Consider the following 25,710-nt stretch of genomic DNA (forward strand, 5'->3'; position numbering starts at 1 on the left):
TGCTATACTATATGCATATATGGCTGGTGGAAAGCTCTATGGTTACAGTTTTGCGAAAAGCCAATTTTATCCTACTTCAAAGGAATAAATTTTAATTAACTATCATGGTGGTTGTGAAACATTGAGAAGGTACCTCCAACTCAATCCCAATTAAGTGTCATCATTAACCCAACAAAATTAATTATAAGTAACATGGTGATGAGATTCAAATGATAATCCAGGTACTAGATACTCAAGTTGTCCATAACCGGGGACACGGCTAACCATGATTAGTTTGTACACTCTGCAGAGGTTTGCGCACTTTTCCCCACAAGACTCGATCGCCTCCGCTTGATTCTCGCACTGCATGATGTTTGAGAAACGGATGACCGAGACACAGTCTTTCAGAAACAATCACTCTTTACTCTGGATGGACCAGTACACCTACTTTCCCCTACATCTGCTAGTCCACCTCTTCAAGAGATCTTGTAACCTACTCAACTATGCTAGAGCCCATAATAGCTTGTGGCTGCACACGGAAGTTTCTAGCATGAATAATCTTATGATCCCTTTGAGCCTGGGTGGCGGACCTTATACAAACAGACAACACTGGGTTCTCCAGGTGCCTCAATCCACCCAGATGTGAGTTTTAGTTGCCACCTTAAGTTGAACCATTAATAACATCTCACATCTGTCATGAATATCACTCAAACCCAATCCACGTCTACGAGCATAGCATGGCAATAATAAAAGCAACGTAGAAGTAACTCCCAAGGGTTTGATAAGAAAAACAGGTAATAGGTACTACCTCAACTACTTCCCAATACCCACAATTTAATTAGATCCTAATCATGCAAGTGTTTGAGGAAAACAGATCTAATGCAGTAAAACTGGGTATGAACAGGATATGATCAAAGTGTTACTTGCCTTGCTGATGATCCACAAAACCTAACGAGTCGAAGTAACAAGCGGCACACTCCGGGTACTCTATCGCAAACAAACAAGCATACAATCAGTACTCATCTAATGCACAGGTAAAACTCGAAAGAAAGATCCAACCAGAAAGTTCAACTTAAGAACTCCGGTTTGCAAAAAGAATCAACTCGAAAGAAGCAACGAAAGTCAAACGACGAAAGAAAGAAACTTCGTTTGCTAATCTGGATCTAGGTCAAATTTTACTGTTGCAAAAACTTGTTTGAGTAGGTTAAACGGAAAGAGGATTTCGAGACGAAACTCTAGGCGCTTGAATCGCCTGATTCCGATAAACGAGCGAGAAGTTAAACAGAATTGAAGATTCGATCAGAAATCGAAACTGAGAAAATAACGAGAAAAATTTGACGAAAAAGAAAAATGGACGAACGGTTAAATAACGGATGTTCGTTAACAGAGAAAAACCGACGAACATGTTCGTTAAAACGAACGGTTCGGTGAACGCTCGTAAAATAATAAAACCGAAAAAAAACCGATCTAGGTTTTTTTTTAAACGAAGGGTTTTTTTTAAAACGAAAACCGGCAACGACGAACGGGCGGCGGCAGTACCTCGTCGGGCGGCTCCGGCGAGGGCTCCGGGGGGGGGGGGGGCGAGGGGCGGCGGCTCCGGCGGCTTCCCGTGCGGCGGCGGCGGCGACGGCAAGTGCGGGCGGCGGCGGCGATGAGTGCGGCGGCGGCGGCGACTTGAGAGGAAAGAGAGAGGGGGGGTATTTAAGGAGGGGGGGTCCGGGGTGGCTTGGGGAAGGGGGTGGCCGAGCGGGAGGCTAGCTCGTGGCCATGGCGGACTCCGGCGGCGGGCGCCGTGCGGGATGAGGAGAGAGGCGCGGGCGGGCCGGCGCTCGGCTGGGCTTCGGCCCAGCGGGCGTCGCGCAATTTTTTTATATTTTTTTAAAATAAGTTCCGCGGAAAATAATTCGTAGAAAAATAAATAAAAATCAGAAAAATATAAAATAAATTTTCCCCGTCTAGTTAGAAAATCTAGAATAGGGTGAACATTGTTTTTAAATAAAAATAAATATTCTGAAAACATGCAATATTTTTAATGCAATAAAATTTGCAAATAAAATCCAAATAAATTCCAAATAATGATTTTAACATTTTTCCTCCAGTATTTCAATTGTTCTGGAGAAGTCATATTTTCTCCTCTCGTTTATTTTAAAATGAAATATTTTTCCGGAGAGAAAATAATTAAAACCAAAGTCCTCGTCTTATTATTTGATAAAAATCAAATATGAAAATTCGAGAAAAATCCCCAACTCTCTCCGAGGGTCCTTGAGTTGCTTAGGATTTATCGAGGATTTGTCAAAATGCAAGAAAACATGATATGCAATGATGATCTATGTATAACATACCAAATTGAAAATTTGGGATGTTACACATGTCCACGAGGCTGGTTACGGCGTTGTTCACTGCTTGAAACCGCTGGTGTGTCAGTGTGCCTGCTGTAACTCCGGCTTGGACGAGGGGTTGAGTGAACTCGATCGTGACTGTAAGAATAAGCCGCTTGCTGAGCCACAGCTGTTTGAAGAAGCTCTCTGGCCCTCCATGTCTCCATCACCGTCGAAGACTCGCCTTCAACCGGTAGAGGCGCCAGTCGCGTTGCCGCTGCGATCATATTATACAACGGGTTAGAATAATTACCCGGAGGTGTCGGAACATGGTGAGGCGGTGTATTATTCAAACGTGGCGGGTCCGTGGCCCGTGGCTGAACCGGTGCTCCAGTCCCTGGTGCTTCGACCACCCAGTTCACCACCGGTGGGTCACTGGTTCCTGGTCTAGGCGTGTTGAAGAGGTTGCTCGGCTCATAAACTGGGGGCAGATGACTCCGGTGCCTCTTCCTCATGACTTCATTTGAAGCGTTCTGATCTAACGTGAGCCAGAAGGAATCTGCTTGTATCCGCTATGCCTGGGCATCCAAAACAGCCGCTCCGCAGCCATCCTGGCGTTCTCAGCCGCCAGCTCTTCCTTGGCTTGAGCTATCTCATCTCGCAACTTCGCCAGATCCACCTTGTGGTGTTCCTGGTTGTTCGGGGTTACCTCCACCCCCATCAGAGTCGCCAGAGCTTCTAATAACTCTGTGAGAACTAGAGCCGGCGGGCGCGCAGATCTGCTAGCACCAGCCGCCGCTGCAGCCATTGAACTTGAGGTCATAGCCGCGGCGGTTGTTGAACCAAGCACCGGCTGTGTGCCGGCCATGAAGACTGCAACACTGCTCGGCGGCTCATAGGGGTCCAGAGCGCTGTCACCATCGGATAGCCCCCAAGCCGGCCGTCTTGTAGTTGATACAACAAATTAGTCTTGCCTATGGACAACTCACCATCAGAATAGATGGCCATCTCACCGCCAGACACAGATTCTTCTTCAATTTCCGCCCCATGGATGAAACCAACAAAGGGACGCTTCACGGTAGGCTGAACTCGGGCGGGTCGTGCACACTGAGCCGTCTCGATGATGTCGGTGCAGATGTCCGCCTCAGGGCCCGGTTCACATTTCTTGCCGATGAAGACGTGGATTCCGCCGAAGGGGACCCGGTACCCGTACTCGATTGAGCCGGCCACGGAGCCCCAGCCTGCATCGTCGATGCGTAGATCTTGCCGCGACGACTCTTGGTCATCCGGCCCACAACGTATCCCTTAATCCCTTCAAAGTTGCCCTGTAAGAACTCAAAACCACCATGGGCGGGCCCCACGGTGGGCGCCAACTGTCGTGGAATTGTCACGGCAGATGTCCTAGCGGAAGGACTTAATCGTGGAGCCATCGCAACTAGGTCAGCTTAAAGGGGTTAAACGGGACAAAGGACACAGGGAGTTTATATTGGTTGGGCCCCTTGCGGTGAAGGTAAAGGCCTAATCCAGTTTGAGGTGGTATTGCTTAGATTTCGATTACTAGGGAGCGAATACGCTTGACCTAATTCTCGATCTCTTGTTTTCTTGCCCTAAACCGCTGCCGGGTCGTCCCTTTATATACACAGGTTGACGCTCGGCGGTTCACAGAGTCCCGGCCGACTCATACACAACGTGTCTAGCTCGGTGGCTAATTATACATGCCTTACAGTACAAGTCATACATACATGGTGGTTCATCACCTGGGCCTTGAACCACCTCGGGGTCTTGGGCCGTCAACGGGCTCACATGATCCGCCATCTTCTTTGATAAGCCGCCAGCGGTATGACCCGACCCCTCCTGGGCGGTTCTTACCTAGTAGCTGTCGGGTAATGTAGTAATTTCAAAAAAATTCCTACGCACACGCAAGATCATGGTGATGCATAGCAACGAGAGGGGAGAGTATTGTCCACGTACCCTCGTAGACCATAAGCGGAAGTGTTATGACAACGCGGTTGATGTAGTCGTACGTCTTCACGATCGACCGATCCTAGTACCGAAAGTACGGCACCTCCGTGATCTGCACACGTTCGGCTCGATGACGTCCCATGAACTCACGATCCAGCAGAGTGTCGAGGGAGAGCTTCGTCAGCACGACGGCGTGATGACGGTGATGATGAAGCTACCGGCACAGGGCTTCGCCTAAGCGCTGCAACAATATGACCGAGGTGGATTATGCTGGAGGGGGGCACCGCACACGGCTAAGAGATCAATGATCAACTTGTGTGTCTATGGGGTGCCCCCTGGCCACGTATATAAAGGATGGAGGGAGGAGGAGGCCGACCCTCATAGGGCGCGCCCAAAGTGTGGACTCCTACTAGGACTCCCTAGTCCTAGTAGGATTCCACCTCCCACATGGAATAGGAAAAAGGGAAGGGAGAAGGAGAAGGAAGGAAGGGGGCGCCCCCTTTCCCTAGTACAATTCGGACCAGTCCATGGGGAAGGGGCGCTGCCACCCTTGAGGCCTTTCTCTCCTTTCCCGTATGGCCCATTAAGGCCCAATACGAATTCCCGTAACTCTCCGGTACTCTGAAAAATACCCGAATCACTCGGATCCTTTCCGATGTCCGAATATAGCCTTCCAATATATCGATCTTTACGTCTTGACCATTTAGAGACTCCTCGTCATGTCCCCGATCTCATCTGGGACTTCGAACAAACTTCGGTCATCAAATCACATAACTCATAATACAAATTGTCACAGAACGTTAAGCGTGCGGACCCTATGGGTTCGAGAACTATGTAGACATGACCGAGACTCATCTCCGGTCAATAACCAATAGCGGAACCTGGATGCTCATATTGGTTCCTACATATTCTACGAAGATCTTTATCGGTCAAACCGCATAACAACATACGTTGTTCCCTTTGTCATCGGTATGTTACTTGCCCGAGATTCGATCGTCGGTATCTCAATACCTAGTTCAATCTCGTTACCGGCAAGTCTCTTTACTCGTTCCGTAATCCATCATCCCGCTACTAACTCATTAGTCACATTGCTTGCAAGGCTTATAGTGATGTGCATTAGCGAGAGGGCCCAGAGATACCTCTCTGATACACGGAGTGACAAATCCTAATCTCGATCTATGCCAACTCAACAAACACCATCGGAGACACCTGTAGAGCATCTTTATAATCACCCAGTTACGTTGTGACGTTTGATAGCACACAAAGTGTTCCTCTAGTATCTGGGAGTTGCATAATCTCATAGTCATAGGAACATGTATAAGTCATGAAGAAAGCAATAGCAACATACTAAACGATCAAGTGCTAAGCTAACGGAATGGGTCAAGTCAATCACATCATTCTCAAATGAGGTGATCCCGTTAATCAAATGACAACTCATGTCTATGGCTAGGAAACTTAACCATCTTTGATTTAACGAGCTAGTCAAGTAGAGGCATACTAGTGACACTCTGTTTGTCTATGTATTCACACATGTACTAAGTTTCCGGTTAATACAATTCTAGCGTGAATAATAAACATTTATCATGAAATAAGGAAATAAATAATAACTTTATTATCGCCTCTAGGGCATATTTCCTTCAGTCTCCCACTTGCACTAGAGTCAATAATCTAGTTCAGATCACCATGTGACTTAACACCAAAAGTTCATATCACCATGTGATTAACACCCATAGTTCACATCGCCATGTGACCAACACTCAAAGGGTTTACTAAAGTCAGTAATCTTAGTTCACATCGCCATGTGATTAACACCCAAAGAGTACTAAGGTGTGATCATGTTTTGCTTGTGAGAGAAGTTTAGTCAACGGGTCTGCCATATTCAGATCCGTGTGTATTTTGCAAATTTCTATGTCAACAATGCTCTGCACGGAGCTACTCTATCTAATTTCTCCCACTTTCAATATGTATCCAGATTGAGACTTAGAGTCATCTGGATCAGTGTCAAAACTTGCATCGACGTAACCCTTTATGACGAACCTTTTGTCACCTCCATAATCGAGAAACATATCCTTATTCCACTAAGGATAAATTTGACCGCTGTCCAGTGATCTACTCCTAGATCACTATTATACTCCCTTGTCAAACTCAGTGTAGGGTATACAGTAGATCTGGTACACATCATGGCATACTTTATAGAACCTATGGCTGAGGCATAGGGAATGACTTTCATTCTCTTTCTATCTTCTGCCGTGGTCGGGCTTTGAGTCTTACTCAATTTCACACCTTGCAATACAGGCAAGAACTCCTTCTTTGACTATTCCATTTTGAACTACTTCAAAAATTTGTCAAGGTATGTACTCATTGAAAAAACTTATCAAACATCTTGATCTATCTCTATAAATCTTGATGCTCAATATGTAAGCAGCTTCATCGAGGTCTTTCTTTGAAAAACTTCTTTCAAACACTCCTTTATGCTTTCCAGAAAATTCTACATCATTTTCGATCAACAATGTGTCACTCACATATACTTATCAGAAAGGCTGTAGTGCTCCCACTCACTTTCTTGTAAATACAGGCTTCATCGTAAGTCTGTATAAAACCATATGCTTTGATCACACTATCAAAGCGTGTATTCCAACTCTGAGAGGCTTGCACCAGTCCATAAATGGATCACTGGAGCTTGCACACTTTGTTAGCACTTTTAGGATCGACAAAACCTTTTGGTTGCATCATATAAAACTCTTCTTTAATAAATCCATTAAGGAAGATAGTTTTGACATCTATTTGCCAGACTTCATAAAATGTGGCAATTGCTAACATGATTCGGACAGACTTTAAGCATCGCTACGAGTGAGAAAATCTCATCATAGTCAACACCTTGAACTTTGTCAAAAACCTTTTTCGACAAGTCTAGCTTTGTAGATAGTAACACTACTATCGGCGTCCGTCTTCCTCTTGAAAATCCATTTATTCTCAATGACTTGCCGATCACCGGGTAAGTCAACCAAAGTCCATACTTTGTTCTCATATATGGATCCAATCTCAGATTTCATGGCCTCAAGCCATTTCGTGGAATCTGGGCTCATCATCACTTCCTCATAGTTCGTAGGTTCGTCATGGTCTAGTAACATGACTTCCAGAACCGGATTACCGTACCACTCAGGTGCGAAACGTACTATGGTTGACCTACGAGGTTTGGTAGTAACTTGATCTGAAGTTTCATGATCATCATCATTAACTTCCTCACTAATTGGTGTAGGCATCACTGGAACTATTTTCTGTGATGAACTACTTTCCAATTCGGGAGAAGGTACAGTTACCTCGTCAAGTTCTACTTTCCTCTCACTCACTTCTTTAGAGAGAAACTCCTTCTCTAGAAAGGATCCATTCTTAGCAACGAATATCTTGCCTGCGGATCTGTGATAGAAGGTGTACCCAACAGTTTCCTTTGGGTATCCTATGAAGACGCATTTCTCCGATTTGGGTTCGAGCTTATCAGGTTGAAACTTTTTCACATAAGCATCGCAACCCCAAACTTTAAGAAACGACAGCTTAGGTTTCTTGCCAAACCATAGTTCATACGGTGTCATCTCAACGGATTTAGATGGTGCCCTATTTAACATGAACGTAGCTGTCTCGAATGCGTAACCCCAGAAATGATAGTGGTAAATCGGTAAGAGATATCATAGATTGCACTATATCCAATAAAGTATGGTTATGACGTTCGGACACACCATTACGCTGTGGTGTTCCGGGTGGCGTGAGTTGTGAAACTATTCCACATTGTTTTAAATGAAGGCCAAACTCGTAACTCAAATATTTGCCTCTGCGACCAGATCGTAGAAACTTTATTTTCTTGTTACGATGATTCTCCACTTCACTCTGAAAATCTTTGAACTTGTCAACTGTTTCATACTTGTGTTTCATTAAGTAGATATACCCATATCTGCTCAAATCATCTGTGAAGGTCAGAAAATAACGATACCCGCCGCGAGTTTTAACACTCATCGGGCCGCATACATCGGTATGTATTATTTCCAATAATTCAGTAGCTCGCTCCATTGTTTCGGAGAACGGAGTTTTAGTCATCTTGCCCATGAGGCATGGTTCGCAAGCATCAAATGATTCATAATCAAGTGATTCCAAAAGCCCATCAGCATGGAGTTTCTTCATGCGCTTTAAACCAATATGACCTAAACGGCAGTGCCACAAATAAGTTGCACTATCATTATTAACTTTGCATCTTTTGGCTTCAATACTATGAATATGTGTATCACTAGATCGAGATCCAACAAACTATTTTCATTGGGTGTATGATCATCGAAGGTTTTATTCATGTAAACAGAACAACAATTATTCTTTGAGTTTAAATGAATAACCGTATTGCAATAAACATGATCAAATCATATTTATGCTCAACACAAACACCAAATAACATTTATTTAGGTTCAACACTAATCCCTAAAGTATAGGGAGTGTTCGATGATGATCATATCTGTCGTGGTTTTGTCACGATAGATGTCCTAGTGAAAGGACTTAGTCGTGGAGCCATCGCGATGGGTTAGCTTAAAGGGGTTAAAGCGGACAAAGGACACAGGGAGTTTATACTGGTTCGGCCCCTTGCGGTGAAGGTAAAGGCCTAATCCAGTTGATGTGGAATTGCTAGGGTTTCGATGACCAGGGAGCGAATCCGCTATGCCTGGCTCTCGAGTTGTTGTTTCTTGTCCCTAAACCGCCGCCGGGTCGTCCCTTTATATACACAGGTTGACGCCCGGCGGTTTACAGAATCCCGAGGCCGACTCATCAACGTGTCCGGCTCGGTTTCTACCTTTTCTTATCTTACAATACAAGTTACATATCATATGGCAGTTTTTGTCTACAAGCCTTAATCCGCCTTTGGGCCCTGGGCCTCCGTGTTAGATCTGCCCCGTAAAGCGCCACACTCCTTGTCTTCATGGGCTTCAAATATGAATAACCCATTATGGGGATAACCCGGCCTCTCCTGGCCGGTTTATACTCAGTAGTAATATCCCCAACATTAGGCCCCAGATTAATTTGAACCTGTTCATGTCAATCTTCAACACTTAGGAAAATTCCCCCTTTAGCGCCTTCACATAACCTTGTAATCCGCCATGACGTCATCTTCCAAGATTGTAATAAACCGCCATGACGTCACCTGTTATTAAAAATTGTATATATCTCACCTTCATTGATGAGCCTCCGACAATCGAGGCGACAGCTCTGTTACATATCCAACTTTTGAGCCCCTCGATTTTCGCGCCTGTCACTTATCCCTTCGCCTTATAAATAAGACCGGGGGGTCCTTTTCATCCCCCCCGTGTCCCCTCACTTATTCTTCCTCCTTGCGCCGACCTGACCCTCACGCGCGGCCGCCGTCGTCAAGCTCCGCCCTCGACCCCATCTCCGGCCGCTGCATCAACCTGAACGTACCAGAGAAACGCGGCGCGCCTTCGCTGTTCCGTCAGCAACAGTAAGTCTCTCTTTTCCTTGTTCTAGATCCGCCAATAGGGTTTCGGTGTTCACCAAAGCTCGAAGCTGTTCTTCTCTGTTCATCTCTATAGTGCAAGCGGCGATCTCAGATTCGACATTTTCTTGCGCAGTCGTAGTTGTAATCCCCTTTTTCATCCTTAGAACATCTTCTTCGCATAGAAAAACTCATCTGGACCTGATGAACTACTTAAACACCTATATTTTAAGTCTGAATATATTTTGATTTATTGATACGCTGCAGATCTGAAATTACCGTATCAATCTGTGAAACTTGTTTTTTCCCTTACTTAGATATTTGAGATCTGTACCTTCCATACCAATGTAGGCGGTTTAACTTTTTAGAAAATGATAATCCGGCAGGTACCATTAGTCCCCTCTTAAACCGCCAATTCATTTATCTTTGTAACCCCTCCAATATCAGACTCCGGTTTAACAATGTGTATATGCCTCTGTCTTCTCCTTCTGATCTTGCGTCGCTTTATGCTTGTCCGTCATAAACCTTAAACCGGCATTGATCTTTTTCCAGCTTTTCATTGACATGGCCAAACAATTTTATGCTTGTAACTGGGTCCCTTCCCGGCTTACTGAAGAGCAACTAGATGGATGTGTCGCAACCGGCGCTTTAGCAAAGAAGGAAGTCATCCACTGGAGGGCCCCTGGTCCAGAAAATCCTCCTGATCCCAAGGATGGAGAAGTAGTCGTGTTCGTTGACCACCTGGGTCAAAAAATTTCCGAGATGTACTTGCTAGCTTCCAACTCCATCCTCAGGACATTGGACCAAACTCTGTGTCCAATATTTGCAATTTCCAAGTATTTTGCGAGGCTTATCTTCAAGAGGAGCCTACAGTTGAAATGTTTAGGGATTTCTTCTATTTGAACCGCCGTACAGAGTTTACAGACGGACCCAATACTGAACTTGGTGGAATGGCTATTCAGAAGAGGAAAGATGTCAGCTTCCCTCACGCCAAGCTTCATAGTCACCCCAAGGACTGGAATCAGACTTGGTTTTATTGCCGAGATATGTCTCCAACTGATGAGAATCCTCTGCCGGGTTACCGTCCTTACCGGCTTAGCAACACACATCCATTTCCTCAGAGGCTGACTGCAAAGGAACGGTCCAACTACGCACCGCAACTCTCAAAACTCAGAGCCTTCATGGCGAACGGTTTAACAGGCGTGGACTTTGTTCGCTGCTGGATATCCTGGAGCATTCTACCTTTAAGCCGGCGCCCCGGTTTAATGTGTGAGTACACAGGGGACTTGAAAGATCCTCAACGCCATATTAATATTCAGCTAACAGAGGTTAAAGTTACTGAGTCTGTCAAGAAGATATTGAATGAACCGGAGGCTGTTTGCAGCAAGACAGGGCTAAGTCCTTTCTGCGCTTCCAATAAACTGACAGCTGTAAGAATCATATAACTTTTTGTTTTAGCTTAATCCTTTTAAATATTCTCTCAAAATTTTGTCCATCTTTGATAGGGCGATGATCCGTTCTGGAAGAAGAAGCCACAGGATAAACCGGCCAAGACACCTCACCCCAAGACCAAGGTTACTAAAAACCTGCCAAGAAGAAAACCACTGAGTCCTCTGAACCAAATGCTGATGATGATCTGGATAATCCGGAATCAGAGGTAGAACTTGATTCTCTTGGTTCTTTTTTCATACACCTCATTGACAATGACTATTATCAGGATGACACTGAAGGCAGCCAAGCTGAGGATGCAGAGGTAATTATTCTTTCCTCCGGTTCAGATCCTCTGCCAACACAGAAAATCCGTCAAGCAAACCGGAAAGTAAAATTTTCTCACCCCCAGCTCACTTGGACCCAAACTTTCTTTTGAAGAAGCAGCAACACGAAGCTCGCCGCACAACCCGGCACTGTGGCCAGGTAGTTACCTCCGCCGGTTTACCGAACACTCCAGTCCGGAAACGTCGATCAGAGGTCTCTTATATTCCTGATACTTCTTACCCCAAGGCGGGTTGTTTCCGACAGCCTCTTAATCCGTCTGATTCGAATTATCAGGGAACACCTCACTCATCCTCTGGCGAGTCAACGGCCACACAACTTCCACCCCTCAAGACAGTTCCTGGGTGAGTTATGCTTTAAATTTACCCTTAATACCTTATTTTCACCCGATGTATTGACCTTTATGTTTATTCTTCTCAGTGCCAAGCCTAGACCCAGCAAGAAGGCTCGGTTAAATAAAATGGCTGATGACAATGTGGTTATTGAACCGGAGAGAACTCCAGAACCAGAAGAAACAAATGCTGACGCCATGCTTAATGATCCGCCACCTCAAGATCATGACTTTTTTGTTGAACAAGTAGAAGTTGATACAACGGGCCATGCTGATAAACCGACGAGCCCGGTCCGAACTGATGATAAACCGTCCAGTCCAGCTAAGGCTGCTGATAAACCGTCAACTCCAGTGAAGGCTGCTGACGATAAAGAGGATGACATTATGATTACTGGCTTTGGCCACACCACTCCTGGCAATCATGTTGCTTTATCAAAGCATAGTGCCAAAAGAGCTTTCTGCTATGGGCAAAGGCAAGTGGAACGCAGATTTATCAAGCTATGCCCACCTCAACGCCAAAGACATTCATTCTGGCTTTTTAAATCGTCTGTACACAAGCCACAACTACGAAGCCGGTTTAGTAAATCTGATGAAAGAACGATATGAGGTAACTACTGCTTAACTTCTGCATAACTTTTTTTCTCTTGTGTCCAAATATCAACTCCAGTAGCCCCCAAGGGCCGGTTTATGATGTCAATCTAAACCGGGACTTTGTAATATCTCAACTTTGCATGCGTAGCCCCCAAGGGCCGGTTTAACTTATTATAAGATGAACCGGGACTGTAGAATAATAGCCTTGTCACTTTCACCTGTGTAGTCCCCAAGGGCCGGTTTATCTTTGCAAGCTGAACCGGGACTTTAGTAGAATACCCATAATGTTACTTTGAGCAAATATACATTAGCCCCCAAGTGCCAAGAATAATACTTGTATTGTGCTTGGGACTTGTAATTTTTTTTGATAACAAGCAAATAGGCATTAGCCCCCAAGTATCAAGTGTATAACTTGTTATGTGCTTGGTACTTCAAATATGTACTGCCAACTCATGATATATCTGTCTCTTATAGGCTGAGCTGAGCAAAAAGGAAGCCCAAACCGCTGATCTTCAAGAAAACATCAAGTCCCAGCAAGCAGAATCCTCCAAAGCCAAAGATGAGCTGACCAGTGCCTTAACAGCCATGGAGAGGCTGAAGGAAAATTTCAAGAAGGAGCGGGCGGATTGGGACATAGAGAAAGCCTCTTTGCAAAAGAGAGCTGAGGATGCAGAAGCGGCCCTTAAACCGGTGGCAGAAGAGCTGACTGGTTTAAAGCGGCAGATAAATGCCATGACCACTGCTGTGTTTGGTAAATATCCTCACTTTAAGTTTCCAACATATATTATCCCATCAGTTGCCGGTTTACTGATGCTCGTAATGATGCAGGAACTCGCATTACCCATCTGGGTTCTGACATGCAGAAGAAATTGAAAGCTGCCTACACTCTGATAGAGCAATTATATACCGGCGCGCAACGGATCATCTGCACTGCTTCTCATAACAAGCCGCCCCCAACCTTAATCAAGGAAACCTTAGAAAGGTTGTCAATCCTGCCTGCCCGGTTTGAAGAGTTAAAAAGATCGGCTGCAAGGGCAGGTGCTCTGACCGCGCTAACCCGGGCTAAAGCATGGGTGCCTGATCTTGATCCGGTGGATGTGGGTAAAGGGTATCCAAGCTTAAGGGAAAACGGATCAGATTTTGACAATGATGACCTCCGAGCCATAACCAGGGAAATGCATCCACTGGCTTGCCAATTGGCTGCAGAAACTAATCTTTCACACTATCATGCGATTTATGACGTCAACAACAAACGGGTTGCTGCATCGACTCCTGATGCTCAAAATCTTATCCCGCCAATCCGTAAGCATACCTATGCCCCTGACGTTGAACCGTCCACACTTATAAGCGATGAAGCTGTATTCCAAGCCCTAACTGGGATCGATTGGGCAACCATTGACTTCCAGCCACTGGGTAGAGAGGAGGAGGATGAACCGGCGCAAGATGATCCACAGCCGTCAAGTCAGCCTGGTGACGAGTCATGATCCGGAGGCCGGTTTATCCTTCTGCGTACTGCAACACTTGCTGAAAACAATTATTCTTTTTGGGCATTAAAGCACCTTGTAATAGGCTAGTTCAAACACTTGGCTTGTCATGCCATCGCGCATGTTTATTTTTCCTAACACTGTTAATCCTCCATGCTTAGGATATATTATGTTCATAATCCGTAGCGGTTTTTATTCAAGCTGTTCCTGCATAGAAGAAGTTGAAAGTGTCCTGGCGGTTTACCGCCGGACGGGTCATGATGCCCAAATATATAGCCAGGGTTTATAACCAAGGTTGTATTTGAAAATAATCAAATATGAAATAGATGATACCTGTGACATCGAATCACATCGTTGGTTGACCAACTTTATTGTAGTAAGGGTGATAACCCCAATCTGGAGTACTAATAACTCCTTCATATTGTGCCGGTTTATGATAAAACTGTACCGGGTTATAATAAACACCAGATTATCCATATATAACACTGGCGACTTGTAGTCGAAAAGACCGGGTTAATAAACGCCGGATTATAACTGATCATGTACTGACAACTTGTAGTTGAAAGCCAAGCCGGGTCAATAGACGCCGGTTTATCATAAAACATTATAAACCTCATCAAAGGAGAAAAACTTGGCAAATAAAGCATAAAAAGAGCATGCGAGGCTTTTCATGGGCTGCCAGGCCCAAATCGAGGCTTTTCATGGGCTGCCAGGCCACTGAGTCAAACCATTTTACAAAGCCTTTTAAGATGGACCTCACATTAACCAATCATCGTTTTAACTTTGACAAGTTCAGGGTCTATGAGATTGACTTGTCAAACGTTCGGCGGGTCATACCAGGATTACCTGGACGGAGTGGCTTACTTAAAGAGGCAGGATAACCCGGGGTTTTAGGTGAATACACCTGGCTTCCAAGCCTGGCTTGATAGCCTATTACAAGGGTGTAGACTCTTTGTTCTTTGAGAAGCAAAGAGCCCCCAAGCAATATTTTGAGCTGTGCTCAGTGGGTGCCTATGTTTGAGTTGTGCTTTTGCAACACTCTCTTTGGCCCCTAAGTGATTTCCTTTTGGCCTTAAGCCGATCAAGAGGTGTAGCTATGGTTCGAATACGACCAAGCCCCCAAGTGATTTCCCTGGTGGCCTTACGCCGATCAAGAGGTGTAGCTATGGTTCGAATACGACCAAGCCCCCAAGTGATTCTTCATATATGGCTTTATAAGCCGGATCAATGGGCAAACAGGACTCCGCTTTATAAACAGAAGCCCCCATGTAACCGCACATGATGTAAGAAAAACAACAGAGACCCCGCTTTAGCTGAGGCTCCGGTTTATTATATTGATCATAATATATACATTGTCATAACTATGTACATAAGAAGAGCCTGTGGCTCAAGTATAGTAAGGCCGAAGATGAGCGATATTCCACGGCCGGTGGGTCTCCTCCTCCGATTTACGTGAGTCTTTGTGCTCTCGAACATCGATAAGGTAGTATGACCCGTTATGCAGATTCTTGCTGACCACAAAGGGCCCTTCCCAAGGCGGGGATAACTTGTGCATATCAGTCTGATCCTGGATGAGTCGGAGCACCAGATCGCCTTCTTGAAAAGTTCTGGTTCTAACCCGGCGGCTGTGATAGCGACGCAGATCTTGCTGGTAAATCGCTGAACGAGCTGCTGCCATGTCACGCTCCTCATCTAACAAGTCAAGTGTTTCATGTCGTGCCTTCTCATTGTCAACTTCAACATAAGCCGCCACACGAGGCGAGTCATGATGGATGTCACTAGGGAGAACCGCCTCCGCTCCGTAAACCATGAAAAAAGGCGTGTAACCCGTAGTTCTGTTGGGCGTGGTATTGATGCTCCATAATACAGAAGGTAACTCCTCCACCCAACAACCCGACGTCCGTTGTAAAGGAACCATGAGCCGGGGCTTGATGCCTCTCAGGATCTCTTGATTGGCTCTCTCCGCTTGACCATTGGACTGGGGGTGAGCCACTGATGATACGTCAAGCCGGATGTGCTCATGCTGACAAAATTCTTTCATAGCACCCTTGGACAGATTAGTGCCATTATGAGTTATAATGTTGTGTGGAAAACCAAACCAAAAAATCACCTTCTTGATGAATTGAACCGCCGTAGCTGCATCACACTTACTAACTGGCTCTGCCTCCACCCACTTAGTGAACTTATCAACCGCCACCAGAAGGTGGGTCTTCTTATCCTTGGATCTCTTAAAGGGCCCAACCATATCCAGCCCCCAAGTTGCGAACGGCCAAGTGATTGGAATCATCCTTAGTTCTTGAGCCGGAACATGAGCTCGGCATGAAAATTTCTAATAGCCATCACACTTTTTGACCAAGTCTTCAGCATCAGCATGAGCCGTCAGCCAATAAAAGCCATGACGAAAGGCCTTGGCTACCAGAGACTTTGAACCGGCGTGGTGACCACAATCTCCTTCATGGATCTCATGCAAAATCTCACGGCCTTCTTCAGGAGACACGCAACGCTGAAACGCCCCTGTCACACTGCAATGATGCAATTCTCCATTGACAATAGTCATTGACTTGGACCGCCGGATTATCTGCCTGGCCAAAGTTTCATCCTCCGGTAACTCACCCCGGTTCATATACGCCAAATATGGGATCGTCCAATCCGGGATGATATGAAGAGCCGCCACCAACTGAGCCTCCGGATCAGGAACAGCCAGATCCTCCTCTGTGGGGAGCTTGACCGACGGATTATGTAGCACATCCAGAAAGACGTTGGGTGGAACCGGTTTACGTTAGGAACCCAAACGGCTTAAAGCGTCCGCTGCTTCGTTCTTCCGCCGGTCCACATGATCAACCTGATAACCTTTGAAGTGACCTGCAACAATATTCACCTCTCGACGATATGCTGCCATGAGCGGGTCCTTGGAATCCCAAGTACCAGACACTTGTTGAGCCACCAGGTCCGAGTCACCGAAGCACTTTACCCGGCTTAAATTCATCTCCTTAGCCATTCAAAGACCATGGAGTAAAGCCTCATATTCAGCTACATTGTTAGTGCAAGGGAACATTAATCGGAGAACATAACAAAACTTATCACCTCGTGGGGAAGTTAATACGACTCCAGCCCCCGAGCCCTCCAATTGCCTGGACCCATCAAAATGAATAGTCCAATAAGTATGATCCGGCTTCTCTTCTGGCGCCTGTAACTCTGTCCAGTCATTGATGAAATCCACCAGCGCTTGAGACTTGATTGCCGTCCGACGCATATATTTTAACCCATGAGGCCCAAGCTCAATGGCCCATTTGGCAACCCGGCCAGTTGCTTCCCTGTTGTGGATTATATCCCCCAAAGGAGCAGAACTGACCACAGTGATGGGATGACCCTGAAAATATTGCTTAAGCTTCCGGCTCGCCATGAAAACTCCATACACCAGCTTCTGCCAATGTGGGTACCTCTGCTTGGACTCAATAAGCACCTCACTGATATAATAAACCGGCCGTTGAACCGGATACTCCTTTCCAGCCTCCTTGCGCTCCACCACAATAGCCACACTAATAGCCCGGGCATTAGCAACCACATATAACAACAAGGGCTCTTTATCAACAGGAGCAGCAAGGACAGGCGGTTCAGCTAGCTGCCGCTTTAGATCCTCAAATGCTTCATTGCCGGCATCACTCCAGACGAAGTCATCCGTCTTCTTCAGCATCTGATACAAAGGGATGGCCTTCTCCCCAAGGCGACTGATAAACCGGCTTAAGGCTGCAATCCGGCCTGCCAAGCGTTGAACATCATTGATACACTTCGGTTTAGCCAAGGAAGTAATAGCCTTGATTTTCTCCGGATTAGCTTCAATGCCCATGTTAGACACCAGAAAAACCCAAGAGCTTGCTCGCCGGTACACCAAAGACACACTTGGCCGGATTAAGCATCATCTTATAAACCTAGAGGTTATCAAAAGTCTCCTTCAAATCATCTATCAATGTCTCCTCTTTCCTGGACTTCACCACAATATCGTCCACATAAGCATGAACATTACGCCCGATCTGATTATGAAGACAATTCTGCACATAGCGCTGATAAGTCACCTGGGCACTCTTCAGCCCAAAGGGCATAGATACATAGCAGAAGGCTCCAAAGGGAGTTATAAAAGCTTTCTTCTCCTGGTCCTTAACTGCCATTTTAATCTGATGATAACCAGGGTAAGCGTCTAGAAAGCTCAAACGCTCACAACCCGCCGTAGCATCAATGATTTGATCAATACGAGGGAGAGTAAAAGGATCTGCCGGGCAAGCCTTGTTCAAATCTGTGTAGTCCACACACATGCGCCAAGTGCCGTTCTTCTTAAGTACTAGCACCGGATTAGCCAACCACTCAGGATGAAATACCTCAATGATAAATCCAGCCGCCAAGAGCCTGGCTACCTCCTCACCAATGGCCTTGCGTCTTCCTTCATTGAAGCGGCGGAGAAACTGCTTGACCGGTTTAAACTTGGGATCAACATTAAGAGTGTGCTCAGCGAGTTCCCTCGGTACACCTGGCATGTCAGAAGGTTTCCATGCAAAGATGTCCCGGTTCTCACGGATGAACTCGATGAGCGCGCTTTCCTATTTCGGATCCAAGTTAGCGCTGATACTAAACTGCTTGGATGAATCGCCAGGAACAAAATCAACCAGCTTAGTCTCATTAGCTGATTTAAACTTCAAGGCCGGATCATGCTCTGTAGTTGGCTTCTTCAAAGAAGTCATATCCGCCGGATCAACATTGTCCTTGTAGAACTTCAACTCCTCTGTTGCACAAACTGACTCAGCATAGGCCGCATCACCTTCTTCACATTCCAAAGCGATCTTACGGCTCCCATGTACTGTGATGGTCCCCTTATGACCAGGCATCTTGAGCTGTAGATAAACATAACAGGGCCTTGCCATGAACTTAGCATAAGCCGGCCGTCCAAACAGGGCATGATAAGGGCTCTTGATTTTTACCACTTCAAAGGTCAAGGTCTCTGATCTTGAATCATGCTCATCTCCAAAAGCAACCTCCAGAGCTATCTTTCCTACTGGATACGCCGATTTACCAGGCACCACACCATGGAAAATAGTGTTTGACGGTTTAAGATTTTTATCTGTCAACCCCATGCGACGAAAGGTTTCATAGTAAAGGATATTGATACTACTCCCTCCATCCATGAGCACCTTGGTAAACTTATACCCTCCAACCTGAGGCGCCACCACCAATGCCAGATGACCCGGATTATCAACCCGGGGCCGATGATCCTCTCGACTCCACACAATGGGCTGTTCAGACCAGCGCAAGTAACGAGGCACCGCCGGTTCAATGGAGTTTACTGCCCTTTTATGAAGCTTCTGATCGCGCTTGCACAAGCTAGTGGTGAAGACATGATATTGCCCACTATTCAACTGCTTCGGGTTGCTCTGGTAACCCGACTGCTGCTGCTGCTGACTCCCCTGATGATTATAACCACCCTGATTGCCTTGACTGCCTTGATTGCCATGTCCGCTTTGATTACCCTGAAATCCTGAGCCAGAACTGCCTCCGCCATAACCCGGCCCATGTGAACCGGGCCCAGAGCCGCCGGACGGTCCGTGATCATATCGGAAAAGATCCGAATTTTTGAACTCCCGCATAATAAAGCAATCCTTCCAGAGGTGCGTGGTTGGCCTTTCTCGCGACCCGTGCTTCGGGCAAGGCTGGTTTAACAGGCGCTCAAGATTGGGACCTGATCCTCCACCCCGCGAGGGCGGTTTACCCTTATGACGCTGTTATCCTGCGTGTTGGTGTTAGCCACAAAATCTAAGTTGTTATCCGCTTTACGCTTACCGTTGTTTCCATGACCCGGCGGGTTATGCTGCTGCCCCTTGGTGCTGCCGCTCTTCTTTCCCTTTCCCGTATCGTCAGACTCAGGGTCCTTGGTACTATCAGAGTCGGCATACTTAACCATAGCTACCATAAGCGTCCCCATGGCATTGCAGTGACGTTTGAGCCGTCCCAACTTCAAGTTCAGAGGTGCAAACCGGCAATTGCCTTCGAACGTTAAAACTGTTGTATCACGTTGATGCGATCCGATGAATGCAAAATTTCTGAAACCCGATGCACCCAATGGGTTGTTGATTCTCCTTCCTCCTGGACACAGGCATCTAAGTCCACAATTGACATGGGCTGCTTGCACGTGTCCTTGAAATTTTGAATAAACCAGGCCCTTAACTCAGCCCATGACCCAATGGAGTTAGCTGGCAAGTTCTTCAACCAACTGCGATCTGTTCCCTCCAACATCATGGTGAAGTATTTAGCACATGCCGTGTCATCCACATCCAGCATCTCCATCGCCATCTCATAGCTTTCAACCCATGACTCAGGGGATAAATCAGCGGTGTAATTGGGCACCTTATGAAGGAAATATGCCCTAGAGGCAATAATAAAGTTATTACTTATTTCCTTATTTCATGATAAATGTTTATCATTCATGCTAGAATTGTATTAACCGGAAACAAAATACTTGTGTGAATACATAGACAAACAGAGTGTCACTAGTATGCCTCTACTTGACTAGCTCGTTAATCAAAGATGGTTATGTCTCCTAGCCATAGACATGAGTTGTCATTTGATTAACGGGATCACATCATTAGGAGAATGATGTGATTGACTTGACCCATTCCGTTAGCTTAGCACTTGATCATTTAGTATTCTTCTATTGCTTTCTTCATGACTTATACATGTTCCTATGACTATGAGATTATGCAACTCCCGTTTACCGGAGGAACACTTTGTGTGCTACCAAACGTCACAACGTAACTGGGTGATTATAAAGGTGCTCTACAGGTGTCTCCGAAGGTACTTGTTGGGTTGGCATATTTCGAGATTAGGATTTGTCACTCCGATTGTCGGAGAGGTATCTCTGGGCCCACTCGATAATGCACATCAATATAAGCCTTGCAAGCATTGCAACTAATGAGTTAGTTGCGGGATGATGTATTATAGAACGAGTAAAGAGACTTGCCGGTAACGAGATTGAACTAGGTATTGAGATACCGACGATCGAATCTCGGGCAAGTAACATACCGATGACAAAGGGAACAACGTATGTTGTTATGCGGTCTGACCGATAAAGATCTTCGTAGAATATGTAGGAGCCAATATGGGCATCCAGGTCCCGCTATTGGTTATTGACCAGAGAGGTGTCTCGGTCATGTCTACATAGTTCTCGAACCCGTAGGGTCCGCACGCTTAACGTTCGTTGACGATATAGTACTATGAGTTATGTATGTTGGTGACCGAATGTTGTTCGGAGTTTTGGATGAGATCACGGATATGACGAGGAACTCCGGAATGGTCCGGAAGTAAAGATTGATATGTGGATAGTAGTGTTTGATCTCCGGAAAGGTTCCGGAATCCATCGGAAGGGGTTCCGGATGTTTCCCGAAATGTTTGGGCACGAGAACACTTTATCTGGGCCAAAGGGGAAAGCCCACGAGGTTTTTGGAAAGCGCAAAAGGAAGTTTTGCGGAGTCCAGGGGCCAGACGCCAGGGTCCCTGGCGTCTGGGTCCAGACGCCGGGAACCCTGGCGTCTGGCCCTGGAGTCCGAGAAGGACTCTTGCCTTTCGGGTGAAACCGACTTTGTGGAGGCTTTTACTCCAAGTTTCGACCCCAAGGCTCAACATATAAATAGAGGGGTAGGGCTAGCACCCAAGACACATCAAGAAACACCAAGCCGTGTGCCGGCAACCCCGTCCCCTCTAGATTATCCTCCGTCATAGTTTTCGTAGTGCTTAGGCGAAGCCCTGCGGAGATTGTTCTTCACCAACACTGTCACCACGCCGTCGTGCTGCCGGAACTCATCTACTACTTCGCCCCTCTTGCTGGATCGAGAAGGCGGGGACGTCATCGAGCTGAACGTGTGCAGAACTCGGAGGTGCCGTGCTTTCGGTACTTGGATCGGTCGGATCGTGAAGACGTACGACTACATCAACCGCGTTGATATAACGCTTCCGCTTACGGTCTACGAGGGTGCGTAGACAACACTGTCCCCTCTCATTGCTATGCATCACCATGATCTTGCGTATGCATAGGAATTTTTTTGAAATTACTACGTTCCCAACAGTGGCATCCGATCCTGGTTTTACGCGTTGATGTTATATGCACGAGTAGAACACAATTGAGTTGTGGGCGATATAAGTCATACTGCTTACCAGCATGTCATACTTTGGTTCGGCGGTATTGTTGGATGAAGCGGCCCGGACCGACATTACGCGTACGCTTACGCGAGACTGGTTCTTCCGACGTGCTTTGCACAGAGGTGGCTGGCGGGTGTCAGTTTCTACAACTTTAGTTGAACCGAGTGTGGCTACGCCCGGTCCTTGCGAAGGTTAAAACAGCACCAACTTGACAAACTATCGTTGTGGTTTTGATGCGTAGGTAAGAACGGTTCTTGCTAAGCCCGTAGCAGCCACGTAAAACTTGCAACAACAAAGTAGAGGACGTCTAACTTGTTTTTGCAGGGCATGTTGTGATGTGATATGGTCAAGACATGATGCTAAATTTTATTGTATGAGATGATCATGTTTTGTAACCGAGTTATCGGCAACTGGCAGGAGCCATATGGTTGTCGCTTTATTGTATGCAATGCAATCGCCCTGTAATGCTTTACTTTATCACTAAGCGGTAGCGATAGTCGTAGAAGCATAAGATTGGCGAGACGACAACGATGCTACGATGGAGATCAAGGTGTCGCGCCGGTGACGATGGTGATCATGACGGTGCTTCGGAGATGGAGATCACAAGCACAAGATGATGATGGCCATATCATATCACTTATATTGATTGCATGTGATGTTTATCTTTTATGCATCTTATCTTGCTTTGATTGACGGTAGCATTATAAGATGATCCCTCACTAAATTATCAAAGTATAAGTGTTCTCCCTGAGTATGCACCGTTGCGAAAGTTCTTCGTGCTGAGACACCACGTGATGATCGGGTGTGATAGGCTCTACGTTCAAATACAACGGGTGCAAAACAGTTGCACACGCGGAATACTCAGGTTAAGCTTGACGAGCCTAGCATATAACAGATATGGCCTCGGAACACGGAGACCGAAAGGTCGAGCGTGAATCATATAGTGGATATGATCAACATAGTGATGTTCACCGTTGAAACTACTCCATCTCACGTGATGATCGGACATGGTTTAGTTGATATGGATCACGTGATCACTTAGAGGATTAGAGGGATGTCTATCTAAGTGGGAGTTCTTAAGTAATATGATTAATTCAACTTTAATTTATCATGAACTTAGTCTTGGTAGTATTAGCATATCTATGTTCTAGATCAATAGCTCACGTTGTTGCTTCCCTATGTTTTATATATGTTCCTAGAGAAAACTAAGTTGAAAGATGTTAGTAGCAATGATGCGGATTGGATCCGTGATCTGAGGTTTATCCTCATTGCTGCACAGAAGAATTATGTCCTTGATGCACCGCTAGGTGACAGACCTATTGCAGGAGCAGATGCAGACGTTATGAATGTTTGGCTAGCTCAATATGTGACTACTTGATAGTTTAGTGCACCATGCTTAACGGCTTAGCATCGGGACTTCAAAGACGTTTTGAACGTCATGGACCATATGAGATGTTCCAGGAATTGAAGTTAATATTTCAAGCAAATACCTGAGTTGAGAGATATGAAGTCTCCAACAAGTTCTATAGCTAAAAGTTGGAGGAGAATAGCTCAAGCAGTGAGCATGTGCTCAGATTGTCTGGGTACCACAATCGCTTGAATCAAGTGGGAGTTAATCTTCCAGATAAAATAGTGATTGATAGAATTCTCTAGTCACCATCACCAAGTTAGTAGAACGTCGTGATGAACTATAATATGCAAGGGATAACGAAAACAATTCCCAAGCTCTTCGTGATGCTAAAATTGACGAAGGTAGAAATCAAGAAAAACATCAAGTGTTGATGGTTGACGAGACCACTAGTTTCAAGAAAAATGCAAAGGGAAGAAGGGGAACTTCAAGAAGAATGGCAAGCAAGTTGCTGCTCAAGTGAAGAAGCCCAAGTCTGGACCTAAGCCTGAGACTAAGTGCTTCTACTGCAAAGGGACTGGTCACTAGAAGCGGAACCACCCCAAGTATGTGGCGGATAAGAAGGATGGCAAAGTGAACAAGCTATATTTGATATACATTATTGATGTGTATTTTACTAGTGTTCGTAGCAACCCCTCGGTATTTGATACTGGTTCAGTTACTAAGAGTAGTAACTCGAAACAGGAGTTGCGAAATGAACATAGACTAGTTAAGGGTGAAGTAACGATGTGTGTTGGAAGTGGTTCCAAGATTGATATGATCATCATCGCACGCTCCCTACACTTTCGGGATTAGTGTTGAACCTAAATAAGTGTTATTTGGTGTTTGCGTTGAGCATGAATATGATTTGATCATGTTTATTGCAATACGGTTATTCATTTAAGTTAGAGAATAATTGTTGTTCTGTTTACATGAATAAAACCTTCTATGGTCATACACCCAATGAAAATGGTTTGTTGGATCTCGATCGTAGTAATACACATATTCATAATATTGAAGCCAAAAGATGCAAAGTTAATAATGATAGTGCAACTTATTTGTGGCACTGCCGTTTAGGTCATATTGTTGTAAAGCGCATGAAGAAACTCCATGCTGATGGAATTTTGGAATCACTTGATGCTTGCGAACCATGCCTTATGGGAAAGATGACTAAAACTCCGTTCTCCGGAACAATGGAGCAAGCAACTGACTTATTGGAAATAATACATACTGATGTATGCAATCCGATGAGTGTTGAGGCTCGTGGCGGGTATCATTATTTTCTGACCTTCACAGATGATTTGAGCAGATATGGGTATATCTAGTTGATGAAACACAAGTCTGAAACATTTGAAAAGTTTAAAGAATTTCAGAGTGAAGTGGAGAATCATCGTAACAAAAATAAAAGTTTCTACGATATGATCGCGGAGGTAAAATATTTGAGTTACGAGTTTGGCCTTCAATTAAAACAATGTGGAATAGTTTCACAAAATTCGTGCCACCTGGAACACCACAGCATAATGGTGTGTCCAAATGTCATAACCGTACTTTATTGGATATAGTGCAATCTATGATGTTTCTTACCAATTTACCACTATAGTTTTGGGGTTATGCATTAGAGACAGCCGCATTCACATTAAAAAGGGCACCATCTAAATCTGTTGAGATGACACCGTATGAACTGTGGTTTGGCAAGAAACCAAAGTTGTCGTTTCTTAAAATTTGGGGTTGCGATGCTTATAAGAAAAAGTTTCATCCTGATAAGCTCAAACCCAAATCGGAGAAATGTGTCCTCATAGGATACCCAAAGGAGACAGTTGGGTACACCTTCTATCACAGATCCGAAGGCAAGATATTCGTTGCTAAGAATGGATCCTTTCTAGAAAAGGAGTTTCTCTCGAAAGAAGTGAGTGGGAGGAAAGTAGAACTTGATGAGGTAACTGTACCTGCTCCCCTATTGGAAAGTAGTTCATCGCAGAAATCTGTTCCTGTGACTACTACACCAATTAGTGAGGAAGCTAATGATGATGATCATGTAACTTCAGATCAAGTTACTACCGAACCTCGTAGGTCAACCAGAGTGAGATCCGCACCAGAGTGGTACGGTAATCCTGTTCTGGAGGTCATGTTACTTGACCATGACGAACCTACGAACTATGAGGAAGCGATGATGAGCCCAGATTCCGCGAAATGGTTTGAGGCCATGAAATCTGAGATAGGAT

This window comes from Triticum aestivum, chromosome 4D (assembly GCF_018294505.1).
Source record: "Triticum aestivum cultivar Chinese Spring chromosome 4D, IWGSC CS RefSeq v2.1, whole genome shotgun sequence".
Taxonomy (NCBI): Eukaryota; Viridiplantae; Streptophyta; class Magnoliopsida; order Poales; family Poaceae; genus Triticum; species Triticum aestivum.